The 12,180-nt window shown below is 38.0% G+C and overlaps 1 protein-coding gene, 2 long non-coding RNA genes and 2 gene segments (V, D, J or C); 2 read left to right on the top strand and 3 right to left on the bottom strand.

Moving 5' to 3' along the window:
• Positions 1-12,180, top strand: part of LOC309509298 (H-2 class I histocompatibility antigen, Q10 alpha chain-like) — a 211,420-nt gene that overhangs the window by 180,399 nt on the left and 18,841 nt on the right. The gene's annotated exons all lie outside the window — the stretch shown is intronic.
• LOC309509317 (Ig kappa chain V region K29-213-like) lies at positions 3,051-3,771 on the bottom strand. The segment is given in 2 exons: positions 3,655-3,771; positions 3,051-3,549 (listed from the first exon to the last, which is right to left on the bottom strand).
• Positions 4,473-5,329, bottom strand: LOC309509337. The gene is made up of 2 exons (XR_014209862.1): positions 5,147-5,329; positions 4,473-5,017 (listed from the first exon to the last, which is right to left on the bottom strand). It is a non-coding gene; the product is annotated as an uncharacterized lncRNA (long non-coding RNA).
• On the bottom strand, positions 6,547-8,174 carry LOC309509320 (immunoglobulin kappa variable 1-12-like). The segment is given in 2 exons: positions 8,019-8,174; positions 6,547-7,935 (listed from the first exon to the last, which is right to left on the bottom strand).
• LOC309509329 lies at positions 8,393-10,721 on the top strand. Its single transcript, XR_014209853.1, has 2 exons — positions 8,393-8,901; positions 10,282-10,721. It is a non-coding gene; the product is annotated as an uncharacterized lncRNA (long non-coding RNA).

Raw genomic sequence — 12,180 nt, 5'->3', positions numbered from 1 at the left:
CCACTAGATCATTATCACACCAATTATAATCACCTGCACATGCTCATTAGGACTCATACAAACAGTTACTTCACACTAGCACCTTCGTCTGGTCTCATCTATACCTATGGAAAGACTTACTTGAATACTCACCTTGGAAACTTCCCTGGCCTCAGTCCTTCTTCATCTCTGTCATTACTTCTGCACACACACCAGTCAGCACTACAACCAACAGAGAACTGTGAATGTTAAAGCTAAGTGCAAACCTGCTACTCTGAATCCCATGCTCACCTGTTTACCTCCTGTTTAAGACACTGTTGTTTTACGTTAGATCTGAGTCTTCTCCTTCTGTTACTGTGACAGCGCCATATTGGGACATTGGCAGCTTCACTTTTCTACAGTGGAAGAGAGTGAAGTTGCGTCGTCCATCTTTTTTTACAGTCTATGATTGTACCCCGCATGGAGTGTGTTCTGTTAAAAGGGTGAAAACACCACAAATTGTCGATGAGGATGAGCGCTTCAGTGCCGAGCAAACCCCTGTTTCTTACTGTCAGTGTGGAGCCACCGAATCCATTTGAGACGTGGCAGAAAGTCTTTCATAATGACGGAGATGCATGGCCGGAGATACACAGACGAGGGGTCTCGCTGCTTTGCTTGGAGACGGAAGGCCAGCGCCTGTTTTATACTCTGCCTTTTATACTTTTGATGAAGCATGAGTGTGAACTCATGAAGATGAATGCGAGAACTGTCCAGAACTGTCACAGTTATGCCAGACAATTCAGTCAGGTTGGCCTAAACTGCAAAGGTCTATCCTCAGTGACTTGCATCCATACTTTCCTGTTAGACTTGAACTGGTTGTTGAATCTCCACTGATTTTCAGAGGGAATCGTTTGATTGTTCATATTGCACTGCGGGAACGCCTCATCCTTCTGGCACATGAGGGACATCAGGGGCTGGTGCGAACAAGTGCGCTGCACAAGTGCTGAAAAGTTAGGCCAAAGCGTCTCAATCGCCCCCAGGTGGCTGGTCCCAGTATCACTCATGAACCCTGCCCTCTCCATGTAGTCTATAATGGGACGCGAGGGAAACTAAACAATCAAATTACACTTCAAACTAATTTTTTCCAAAGATGTTTTCTGTCATTTTAGGTAGTTTTTATCACGCTGATGTAAGTTTAAGTGTTCGTTTTTTTAAATAAGTTTGGTCTTAGTTAGTTATTTGATGCTATAAAAACGGGAATGTGACGCCATGATTGACAGCTGTGATTGACAGCTTCTCTTAACGAAGTAGTCATTTTGGGGGGATTTTCGGGAGGAAATTGGAGCTTCAACTTTAATTTCTACATGTCCATAACTGTTTATTTCACACCGATATAAGTTGTTCTGCAGTGAACTGGACTAACCGATTCTGCGGGAGTGTGGACGGGACTCTCACTCTCACGACTGCGCAGAATCAGGTCTCAAATCAGCACAAGATGTCAGCGCCATATTGGGACTTCGCATTTCTACAATAGAAGAGAGTGAAGGTGCGTCATCCATCTTTATTTACAGTCTATGGGTGGGAACCGAACAGTGTCTGAGGGAGTTGTATTACTGGCCACGAATGGACGATCTTGTTCACCTCTCTGCATGTGTGACCGGCCAGGCCAGTGATAAATCGGCCAAAACATTCACAGCTCCAGTGCAGCCAGTGGGGTTCACGAAATGGCCCATTTCAACCTTTCGAGAAGGGAGATACTGACTGTTAGTTTGCAATAACACTGATTGACTATTTCAGCAAATGGCCAAAGTTGGTTTTGCTTCATCAGACCAGCACAAGACGAACAATTGTGGTTAAAAAGTATATACTTTTTTTTTTTTTTTTTTTTTTTTTTAAATGACCAATCGTTTCGCTAGATAAGACCCCATTCCTGAGCTGGGATCGTGCAGGGCCTTTGATTGAGCCTTGATCAACGGCATTGATTTGAACTTCAACATTCTGGTTGACGTTGAAGCCAATTGTGTGGAGAAAAATCCTGAAATGTTTTCCTCAAACTTAATTTCTTTTCCACTGAAGAAAGAAAGACATGAACATCTTGGATGGCATTGGGGTGAGTAAATTATCAGGAAATTTTCATTTTGAGGTGAACTAATCCTTTAAGTGATGGGAAAAGATAGAATTCTGCACATCTTTCACTGTGCCTAAAGAGAGGAAATCTCTGCACAGGATTAAACACCTGAAAGAGGCTTTACAGAGAACACTGATTTGAGTCTGAATAGGGGCTTTAAGACAGAGATGTCCACCTGTGTAGACTCAAGACTATGTTATGGAGTAATGTGTCTGAAGAGAAAGAAATAAGTCAGACCAAGAAGATGTGTAACAGGTGTAGGCGGATCGCCGCCCTATCTAAAAAAAATCTAATTTACACTGAATCCTGAAATGTTTGATGAATGTTATTCTGTGTTATGTTAAAAGGAAGAAAGTGTGCTGGAAGATTTCATTATGCTCCTTTGAAATGCCGATTTGAAATAGACTGTTGTTTGAATGCGTAAGAGTTCATCTGAATATGCATATTTGAGATAAGTTGTTGTGTGCGTAAATGAGACTTGAATAAGATAATGATCTTGTAAGAGAAGCAATTCTGTTTGAGTAACGGGAGATGTTGTGTTGAGAAGTTTACAACACACAATACTCAAAAGCACGGCACTCCATTAGAAAGTCCCGACTCAGTGCAGCCTCTCCATTCCAGCGCTGTCCTCTTACTAAATATCCAAGGAATAACCAAACAATCCAATAGTTCACAAACATGTGATAGAGAGAAAAGATCTTAAGAGTAGAATATTTTGGAACTTTGGATAAGTCATACAAACTTAAACAAACATGAACAAACAATGTTTCTGCTTCGACGTCACTGCTTCTACAGGTCGCCAGAGCAGCGCCCCTGCAATTAATATGATTATGTAGAAGAATAAGACAAAAAACCCACAATTCGCCTGTACTGGATGTAGAAACACAAGATCTTGCTGTGCTGGACTGTGAACATGTTTCTGCACTGTTGAGTGTGTGTGTGTGTGTGTGTGTGTGTGTGTGTGTGTGTGTGTGTGTGTGTGTGTGTGTGTGTGTGTGTGTGTGTGTGTGTGTGTGTGTGTGTGTGTGTCTGTGTGTGTGTGTGTCTGTGTGTGTGTGTGTGAAAGTGTGTGAGCAGCTGCAGTTTCTGTTCAGTCACTGTGACTCTGACTGACGGAGGTTTTTGTACGACTCTTTATCACTGTGTGAACACACCACCACTGTGATAACTCTGACAGTAATAATGTCCAGCATCTTCAGTCTGGACTCCACTGATGGTCAGAGTGAAATCACTGTTAGATCCACTGCCACTGAATCTAGATGGAGTTCCTGACTGGAGGGTGCTTGCTTTCTGAATCAGGAGTTTATGAGCTTCTCCAGGTTTCTGTAAGTACCAGGATAGAGGCTGATAACCCCAACCCTGATAGACTTCAGGACTGGTTTTACAGGATATAGTAAATGTGTCTCTTAGTTGAACAGATTTCACTGCAGGCGTCTGAGTGACTGTCGGTTCACCGACTGATTCTACATCAAGAAGAATAAATAAACATTCAGAATTACATATTTGGATAATATTTCAAGCACTGTTAATCAGTTAAAATAGTGCAGTTTAACTTCATATTTCCTCACCTGTGAAACAGCTGGAGAACATCCAGATGAAGATGAAGATGATGAAGCTCATGGTTGCTGATGGTTTAGATTCTCAGTGTTCAGACTCAGAGTTATAAATCCTCCTGAAGCACACACACACACACACACACACACACACGATGTGCTGCGATGCAAATCATCTCTATGTAAATCTGTGTAAGGATTCCAACACATGATGCTCATAAATCATAACAGTGTTTAGGAGATTTTTTCCATGTTACGAGTCATAAACATTTATTCATGTGTCTGAAGCTTCAGGCTTTCTGATGATTCAAATGACAGAGTTGCTACACTAGTATGTCACTGTGAACTTCATTACAGGGCAAAGGTCATTCCAGAGGTCATAGGTCATCAGAATGTATTAAAATTGCTTTAATCATTAACAATGCATTGAGATGAGAGATAGATTCAGTAGTTTTGATAGAACAGTTATGAGTAATATCTTTATTATTATCTTGATAAACTTCGAGGGAAAGATAAAGCTGCTTGAAAAAGCTCAAAAACATATGGTGGCAGTTTTGTTTGTTTGATTTGATATTAATATACAGACTTTTCTCAGATTCTGAGCATATTAGAGTCAAACTCGTCTGTCACAGGACTGATCATAATAGAGATGATTTCAGTCATAAGTCAGTTGTGTGTGTGTGTGTGTGTGTGTGTGTGTGTGTGTGTGTGTGTGTGTGTGTGTGTGTGTGTGTGTGTGTGTGTGTGTGTGTGTGTGTGTGTGTGTGTGTGTGTGTGTGTGTGTGTGTGTGTGTGTGTGTGTGTGTGTGTGTGTGTGTGTGTGTGTGTGTGTGTGTGTGTGTGTGTGTGTGTGTGTGTGTGTGTGTGTGTGTGTGTGTGTGTGTGTGTGTGTGTGTGTGTGTGTGTGTGTGTGTGTGTGTGTGTGTGTGTGTGTGTGTGTGTGTGTGTGTGTGTGTGTGTGTGTGTGTGAGCAGCTGCAGTTTCAGTTCAGTCACTGTGACTCTGACTGACGGAGGTTTTTGTACGACTCTTTATCACTGTGTGAACACCCAGCCATTGTTGATCCAGTGGCGACTCATACAGTAATAATGTCCAGCATCTTCAGTCTGGACTCCACTGATGGTCAGAGTGAAATCTGTTCCATAATATTCTCCATTGCCAGTGAATCTAGATGGAGTTCCTGACTGTCGTGAACTAATGCCATAAATGAGGAGTTTAGGAGCTTCTCCAGGTTTCTGCAGATACCAGGAGAAACAGCCACTACAACCATAAGTACGATCTCCAATTCCTCTGTTAGTTTGACAGTTTATAGAAACTGTTCCTCCTTGAACGGCTGCTTCTGAGGGAGTCTGAGTCACAGAAACCTGGCCTGTAATTTCTGTGAATGACATTTCATAAGATCATTATTACAACAATTATTAAAGTCAAAGTATCCAGAACAAAATCTATACTGAACATCAAAAGCATGCATATGAATCATCTTTAGTTATTAATAGAGTAAATGAACCTTGAACAGAGAGAATGAGAGTCCAGATACAGACGCTGATGATCATCATTCTTCTTATCGGTGGTTTACTTTCAGTCTGAATGAAGAAAAGCTGTCAGTGATGAAGTGTTAAACTCACAGCACTATAAACACTCTCACACACTGAAGATCTGATCAATATGCAAACACACTCCACATCATTTACCTGAAGACAGTCACTCATTAACAGACCCAAAACACAATCACTGAAGTGAGAACAGAGTAAAAAATATATTTTTTCATAATCTTTGATCGTCTACAATAGTCAAAATGTTAAAAATGCTATATTTCAATTCAGTTCTGAATACATCTAGACCAACTTTAGTATATTAATCTGAATATCTGCTGTGAGACTTTGAGAATATTTTAACTGTCGTTGGATTGAAACGTCGCTGTTAATCCCCAAATTTTACACCAAATCCATGTGTGTTCCTGCAGTTTATGAACAGACATGAGGATGTCTATATGAACCAAGACTCACTGAAACAGATCAATAATGAGCAGGGTGTTCTGGGAAATGAAGTCCGGGAATAACAGAGTCTCTGGAAACGTTGAGGGACAAGGCTTGATCTGCCGGTACAGAAGGACAGATGTTACAGAAGGACAGATGTTACAGATGTGAGACTCAGTTGATCTGAAGTTCAGTTAGTGAAGCATTCGGGAGGTTTTTCTTCTGATGATCTATTCGTTTATTTCACTGGTTCACTTTCAGCAGCGGCTCCAAACTGATGATGTCATACTTTATAAAACTATATAGGGTCAAATCAAAATGTATTCAGACCTTCAACATTTCTCACATTATCAGTTTATCCGCTATAGTTTAGAAAATGGTAATAAAATATGACAAATATTAAACTCAGAACAAATTCATCTTGATAATGTCAGATAACTTTGAGCAAAACATGGTCAGGTCAAAGTGTCTGAATCATTTTTGGTCCCAAATTTTTATAAAATAAAATTTACTGGTAATCCACTTTATGAAGAATTATTGGGTGTAATATGTCACAGTTTATTTTATTTTGCTATCCTCACTTACATAAATTAACTATAGTGTTTTGCACACACTATTAAAAAAGATATACAAAATGATATATCTGGTGTCTGAATAATGTTTGGTTTGACTGTAGAAAAGACGCACTCTCAGTTTGTTCAGTTTCTTCTTGAGTGTAATTCGAGACATTGAATGTTTGTCAGTTAACACTGTAAAGATGGTTATGGTCTTAATAGTATTTCTCTTAATTATCAGCTCTGTCTGATACTTCAGGAGTAAAAAGGTTTATATTTGTAGAAATGAAGTATAAAGTTATAATAGATGGAGTGATGTGTGGAGACAGCGAGCTTCAGTTCCCAACACCAGTGCTTTAACAACGGCCGAAAACAACTCAATGTCAAACACTAGTTTTATTCTACAAATGTGGAGGATTTCAAGACTTCAAGAGGGAGCAAGGCCAAAACAACACACACAAACCCTCGGACTATTAGGGAGAAACTAACTAAGCTACAAAAATAAAGAAAAGTACAATAAAAATACACTAACTCTCTAACGCTTAAACTGGAGAAAACCAGATATAAAGGAAATGGCTCGACTCCACATCAGCTTCAGTCGCTCTTCTGCACCGCTTTATGCCTTTCATTCTAGACTGTGTGTGTGTGTGTGTGTGTGTGTGTGTGTGTGTGTGTGTGTGTGTGTGTGTGTGTGAGAGAGTGTGTGTGTGTGTGTGTGTGTGTGTGTGTGTGTGTGTGTGTGTGTGTGTGTGTGTGTGTGTGTGTGTGTGTGTGTGTGTGTGTGTGTGTGTGTGTGTGTGTGTGTGTGTGTGTGTGTGTGTGTGTGTGTGTGTGTGTGTGTGTGTGTGTGTGTGTGTGTGTGTGTGTGTGTGTGTGTGTGTGTGTGTGTGTGTGTGTGTGTGTGTGTGTGTGTGTGTGTGTGTGTGTGTGTGTGTGTGTGTGTGTGTGTGATTTTATTAAAACTCAGTCATTAAATAAAATATAATTATCTTCTTTGTGCCATTTTAGTTTCAGGTCTTTCATTAGATCAGGGCTTTAACTCACATTTTATAAGTAAACTTCAGTCAGTGGAGCATGAACACTCCTGCAGATTCATGATGAAACAAGAACATGCGGACAAATCATGAACCTTTAGTGTTAGATACATTTAATAAGATAAAGAGTGTTATAGATCAATTTAAATATGTACAGTAGCATGTGAAAAACTGAAATTAATGCTTTCTATTTCATGTAATATCAATGAAAATATCCTCACTGTTGAGTGTGTGTGTGTGTGTGTGTGTGTGTGTGTGTGTGTGTGTGTGTGTGTGTGTGTGTGTGTGTGTGTGTGTGTGTGTGTGTGTGTGTGTGTGTGTGTGTGTGTGTGTGTGTGTGTGTGAGCAGCTGCAGTTTCAGTTCAGTCACTGTGACTCTGACTGACGGAGGTTTTTGTACGACTCTTTATCACTGTGTGAACACATAGTTACTGCTGATGTCGTGGCGACTCATACAGTAATAATGTCCAGCATCTTCAGTCTGGACTCCACTGATGGTCAGACTGAAATCTGTTCCACCTTGTTCTCCTTTCCCACTGAATCGACTGAGACTCTCATCATAGAGATCATTTACCAGATAAATGATGAGTTTAGGAGCTTCTCCATGTTTCTGCTGATACCAAGCTAAACCCCAGCCATCTATCCCAGTATCAGTTTTACAGTCTATAGTGGCGATTTGTCCTTCAGAAACATTCACAACTTCAGGCTGAGTCACAGTGATTCCTCTGGACGCTGTTGACAACAACATTATATGAGTTTCATCAAATGACATGAACATTAAAGACTCAGAAATGACAAGCTTTGACTTCTGTTACCTGGAATAAAAGCGGTCAGAATCCAGATGAAGCTGCTGAAGAGATTCATGGTGTTTGTTGGGTTTGTACCGTGGTAAACAGCAGTGTGTTATAAAGTGTGTGAGTCTGAAGGCTATAAACACTCGGAGAGCTGAAACACGTGCCGATGCAAAGTGACTCTCTGAGCAAAAACCAGCTGGAGGAAAACACACATGAAAATGAACACATGCAGAAGAAACTGATCCAGTTTTGTGGCCTTTAATGTGTTTTATTCTCATGATCCAGTGGAGTGTGTTTTCACTTCTTTAGGAGTTAAGAAATCATTTCTTCTTTATTCTGCACGAGTCTCTGGTTCAGAGTTCAGACTTTCTGATGAATCAAATGACAGTTTCATCACTAAAAGAAACAAGTATTTCACTGTGAACTCCATGAGAGGGCAAAGGTCATTCCAGAGGTCACAGGTCATCAACACTTATTAAAATGCTTGAGAAATGCATGATCATTTAGAGACTCACAGTTAAGATGTGTAAAGATCAGTACAGAGTCTTTCTGATTATATTATTTATTTAGATTTAATAGTTTTCATGCATTAAGAGACATTTAGAGATGATGAGACTGTGTGTGTGTGTGTGTGTGTGTGTGTGTGTGTGTGTGTGTGTGTGTGTGTGTGTGTGTGTGTGTGTGTGTGTGTGTGTGTGTGTGTGTGTGTGTGTGTGTGTGTGTGTGTGTGTGTGTGTGTGTGTGTGTGTGTGTGTGTGTGTGTGTGTGTGTGTGTGTGTGTCGTTCGTCTCTTTCTCTGCTGGAGTGTGTGTTCATTTGAGTGTGACGGAGGTTTTTGTACGACTCTTTCACTAGAATGAAACACTGTGGTGGACTTTCGGTGGAGGAACTAAACTGACGATCAGTAAGTCTTTTATATTCTCTAATAAGAATATTTTAATTAAGTCATTTTATTTTATTTTTTAGATTATTTCAGCAAGATGATTAGTGATGATCTTAAAATGCCATGAATGAACCTTAAAAAAAAACATCTAAAAGATGATCTTATTTAGATAAGATAATTCATTTATTATAAAAATATGTTTTTGAAAAGCAATTTATCATTTAACTATTTTATTATTTACTTAACTTTTATATTTCGTATTGTTTTTAAATGTTATTTTTAATTTTACATTAATAATTTAATTATTATTGGTAACATTTGATTGTATTTTAATGTAGCCTATGGTTTATGATATATTCAATTATTTCTTGATATAAATAATTTTGTCTATAATTAATAGTAAATTTAACAGTTAAGGGTTTTTAAATGCATCCAAAGTTTGATAATAAAATTTTTGTGTAAACGTCATCATCAGACAAAGAGATATTTAGTTAATAAGCTAAATATTAAGTAAATAATAAGATAATAATTACATTTGCTGATGATTATGATTGTAAGTGTCTTAACAGTAGAATAAAAAATATATATTGAAACTTTGCTGAAAATTACGATTGATTTTTTGTGAGTATCAAAATTTATGAATATTTTTTACAAATGAATATTGAAATTATTATTTAAAATTGATTTCAAAATCTTATGAAGAAATCACAATATATGAATACATATTCATGTGGACAATGTTGTTAAAAATTAGATTGAGATTAAAAGGTTCTGTAACTTCTGAAAAAACAAACAAATGAGTATTATTTTATTTATTTCATTTTTTAAAATAAAATTTATAATTTGTATAGCTTTTTTAAATGTCATATTTCATTTCACGTGAATATTTAAAATCTTCTTATTGCTAACATTTATTTAATTTCATGTATTGACTGCAGATACTTTAAAATCTATTCAATAATTTCTTCATATATAATTTTGTCTATAATTCTTGGTAAATGTAACTATTAAGGGCTTTTTTAAGCGCATGAAACAAAAGTTGTATAATGTGGACATAAATATATTTTTTATAATTTTCATCAGACAAAAAGAAACTCAGTTGAAGAGCATTTTGAAAATTTATCATTTAAACGATCAAATTTGCTGATGTTTATGATTGTGAGTTTCTGAATAGCAGAATATTTTCAAAATACAATTAATATTGAAATGATCATTTAAATTAGTTTTCTAGATCTTATAACGACATCACAATATAACCACCAATTTACTCGGACAATGTTTTTCAAACTCATTCTTTGGATCATTTGAAATGTAAGTTGTATATTTAAAATCAAATGATCATTCATGAATGTGTGTGTGTGTGTGTGTGTGTGTGTGTGTGTGTGTGTGTGTGTGTTCCAGCGGGTCCCTCCGTGTCTCCCTCCGTGTCTCTGCTGTCTCCCTCTTCTCTGCTGATCTCTGGAGACCCCCCCGCTCTGCTCTGCCTGCTCAGCTCTTACTCTCCACAGGGGGCGACGGTGAGCTGGACGCTGGACGGGTCAGAGGTCACCGAGGGGGTTCAGACCAGCGCAGAGAGCGAGCGGGACGGTCTCTACAGTCGCAGCAGCGTCCTGAGCCTCAGCAAAGCACGCTGGGAAGACACAGAGCGCTTCGTCTGCAGAGGAACACATGCCGGAGCTGCTCACGAGGCCTCGTTCCTCAAGAGCTCCGAGTGCTGATGTTTCTCCAGTGAAGACCAGCGTATCTGAGCGTCACGTGATTTACAGCTCAATACTGAAGCAGTCTGTCAATGTGCTGCCATTGCTGTTCATTCAATAAAGCTTCATCTGAACGCAAGCGCACATTTGTGTTGGACTGCATCATTGATCAGTGTGTCGTTCCTTCAAAGTCCTGCACTAAAGTTTCAGCGGCTTTTGATTGATTGTAATTAGGGGTGTAACAATAATTACAGTGGATAGTGACAATATGTATCGTATTATTCACCCAAAATGAAAGTTTAGGAAGTTTACAGGGTTTTCGCGTCACTACTACATTAATCTACTGTATATAATGTTAAATATAATGTATAATAATGCAATGGGGGAATATTTGTGGGTCCTGATAATGCCAAATGTCTGATGTTACCAGTAAAAAGTGTCCTACATTATTTTAGATATATCTAGTCAGAGACATCAAGCATATTCGTCTGAAATAATTCTGTATTTTCAGCTTCAGAATCATGAATATTGTTATTCTGGTGTCTCTATTGTCCTGTGCATTGGGTTATCAGCACCAAGTCCAAGCCTATTCATTTACACACACAATGTTAAACCAAATTTACCATTTTGATGGAGTATGGCAATAATATGGTATTGTGAGTTCAGGATGGTGACATAAGGGTCTCGTTACACCCCTAATTGTAATAGTTGAGAACAGCTGCATTCAGCAGTAAATGTGAAATGAAGCTCTTGGGGTTTGAACATGGTCACTGGAGACGAGCTGCTCTATTCTGAGACCGTCACAATCACTAAACCTGACAATGCAAATGAGATTTTCAACTGAAACGCTCTGAACTGGAACAGTTTCTCCTGTGCTTATGGATTCATTAGTCAGTTTGTTAATAAGATTTCATCTTTATGAGTTACATGTTGGCTCATCACAACCCAGACTCACTCATAAACAAACTTTAATCTTTAATATAAAAAATGAACTATAAATAAATTTCCACTATGGATGGATGTGTTAAACTGCACACAATAAACATCAGTATGAAATGTTGATATTGATCCAATGTTTGAAAAAGCTGTTATATATAGCACTGTTAAATTACACAATAAATATAAAATAAATAGGAAATTATTATTATTTTGATGGTGGACTGCATCTGTTTGCTAATCTGGCCTTTAATTTCTAAATTAATTTAAAAATTCTATGTAAAGATATTAATTAACATTATATAAATGTTCATCTGCTCTGAAATTAAGAGTGTTTTGTGATGCTGTTCATATATGAAGGATGAACTCGATAAATTCGATAGACTTATTAAACTGATCAAGCAGAACATCTTTATGATGCAGTGATTCAGTTTAGAAAGAAGAACGAGGATAAATCATAAATGCAGAAAAACAAAAATATGGTGAAAGATTGAAAAATATCCACTTAGTGAAGATCAAACGCGACTGAATTTCCTCACAAATGACTGAAAATAACAGGAGAAAAATGACTTGATCATGATCCAAACTCTCATATATACTGACCAAGCTCAAACTTTTATATTATTATAATATAATAATATTATTACTTATTATAAGATCATATTGC

This window comes from Leuciscus leuciscus (genome assembly GCF_965113295.1).
Source record: "Leuciscus leuciscus genome assembly, chromosome: 11".
Taxonomy (NCBI): Eukaryota; Metazoa; Chordata; class Actinopteri; order Cypriniformes; family Leuciscidae; genus Leuciscus; species Leuciscus leuciscus.
Note: the sequence above shows the minus strand (reverse complement) of the source record. Positions and strands in the feature narration are given on the sequence as shown.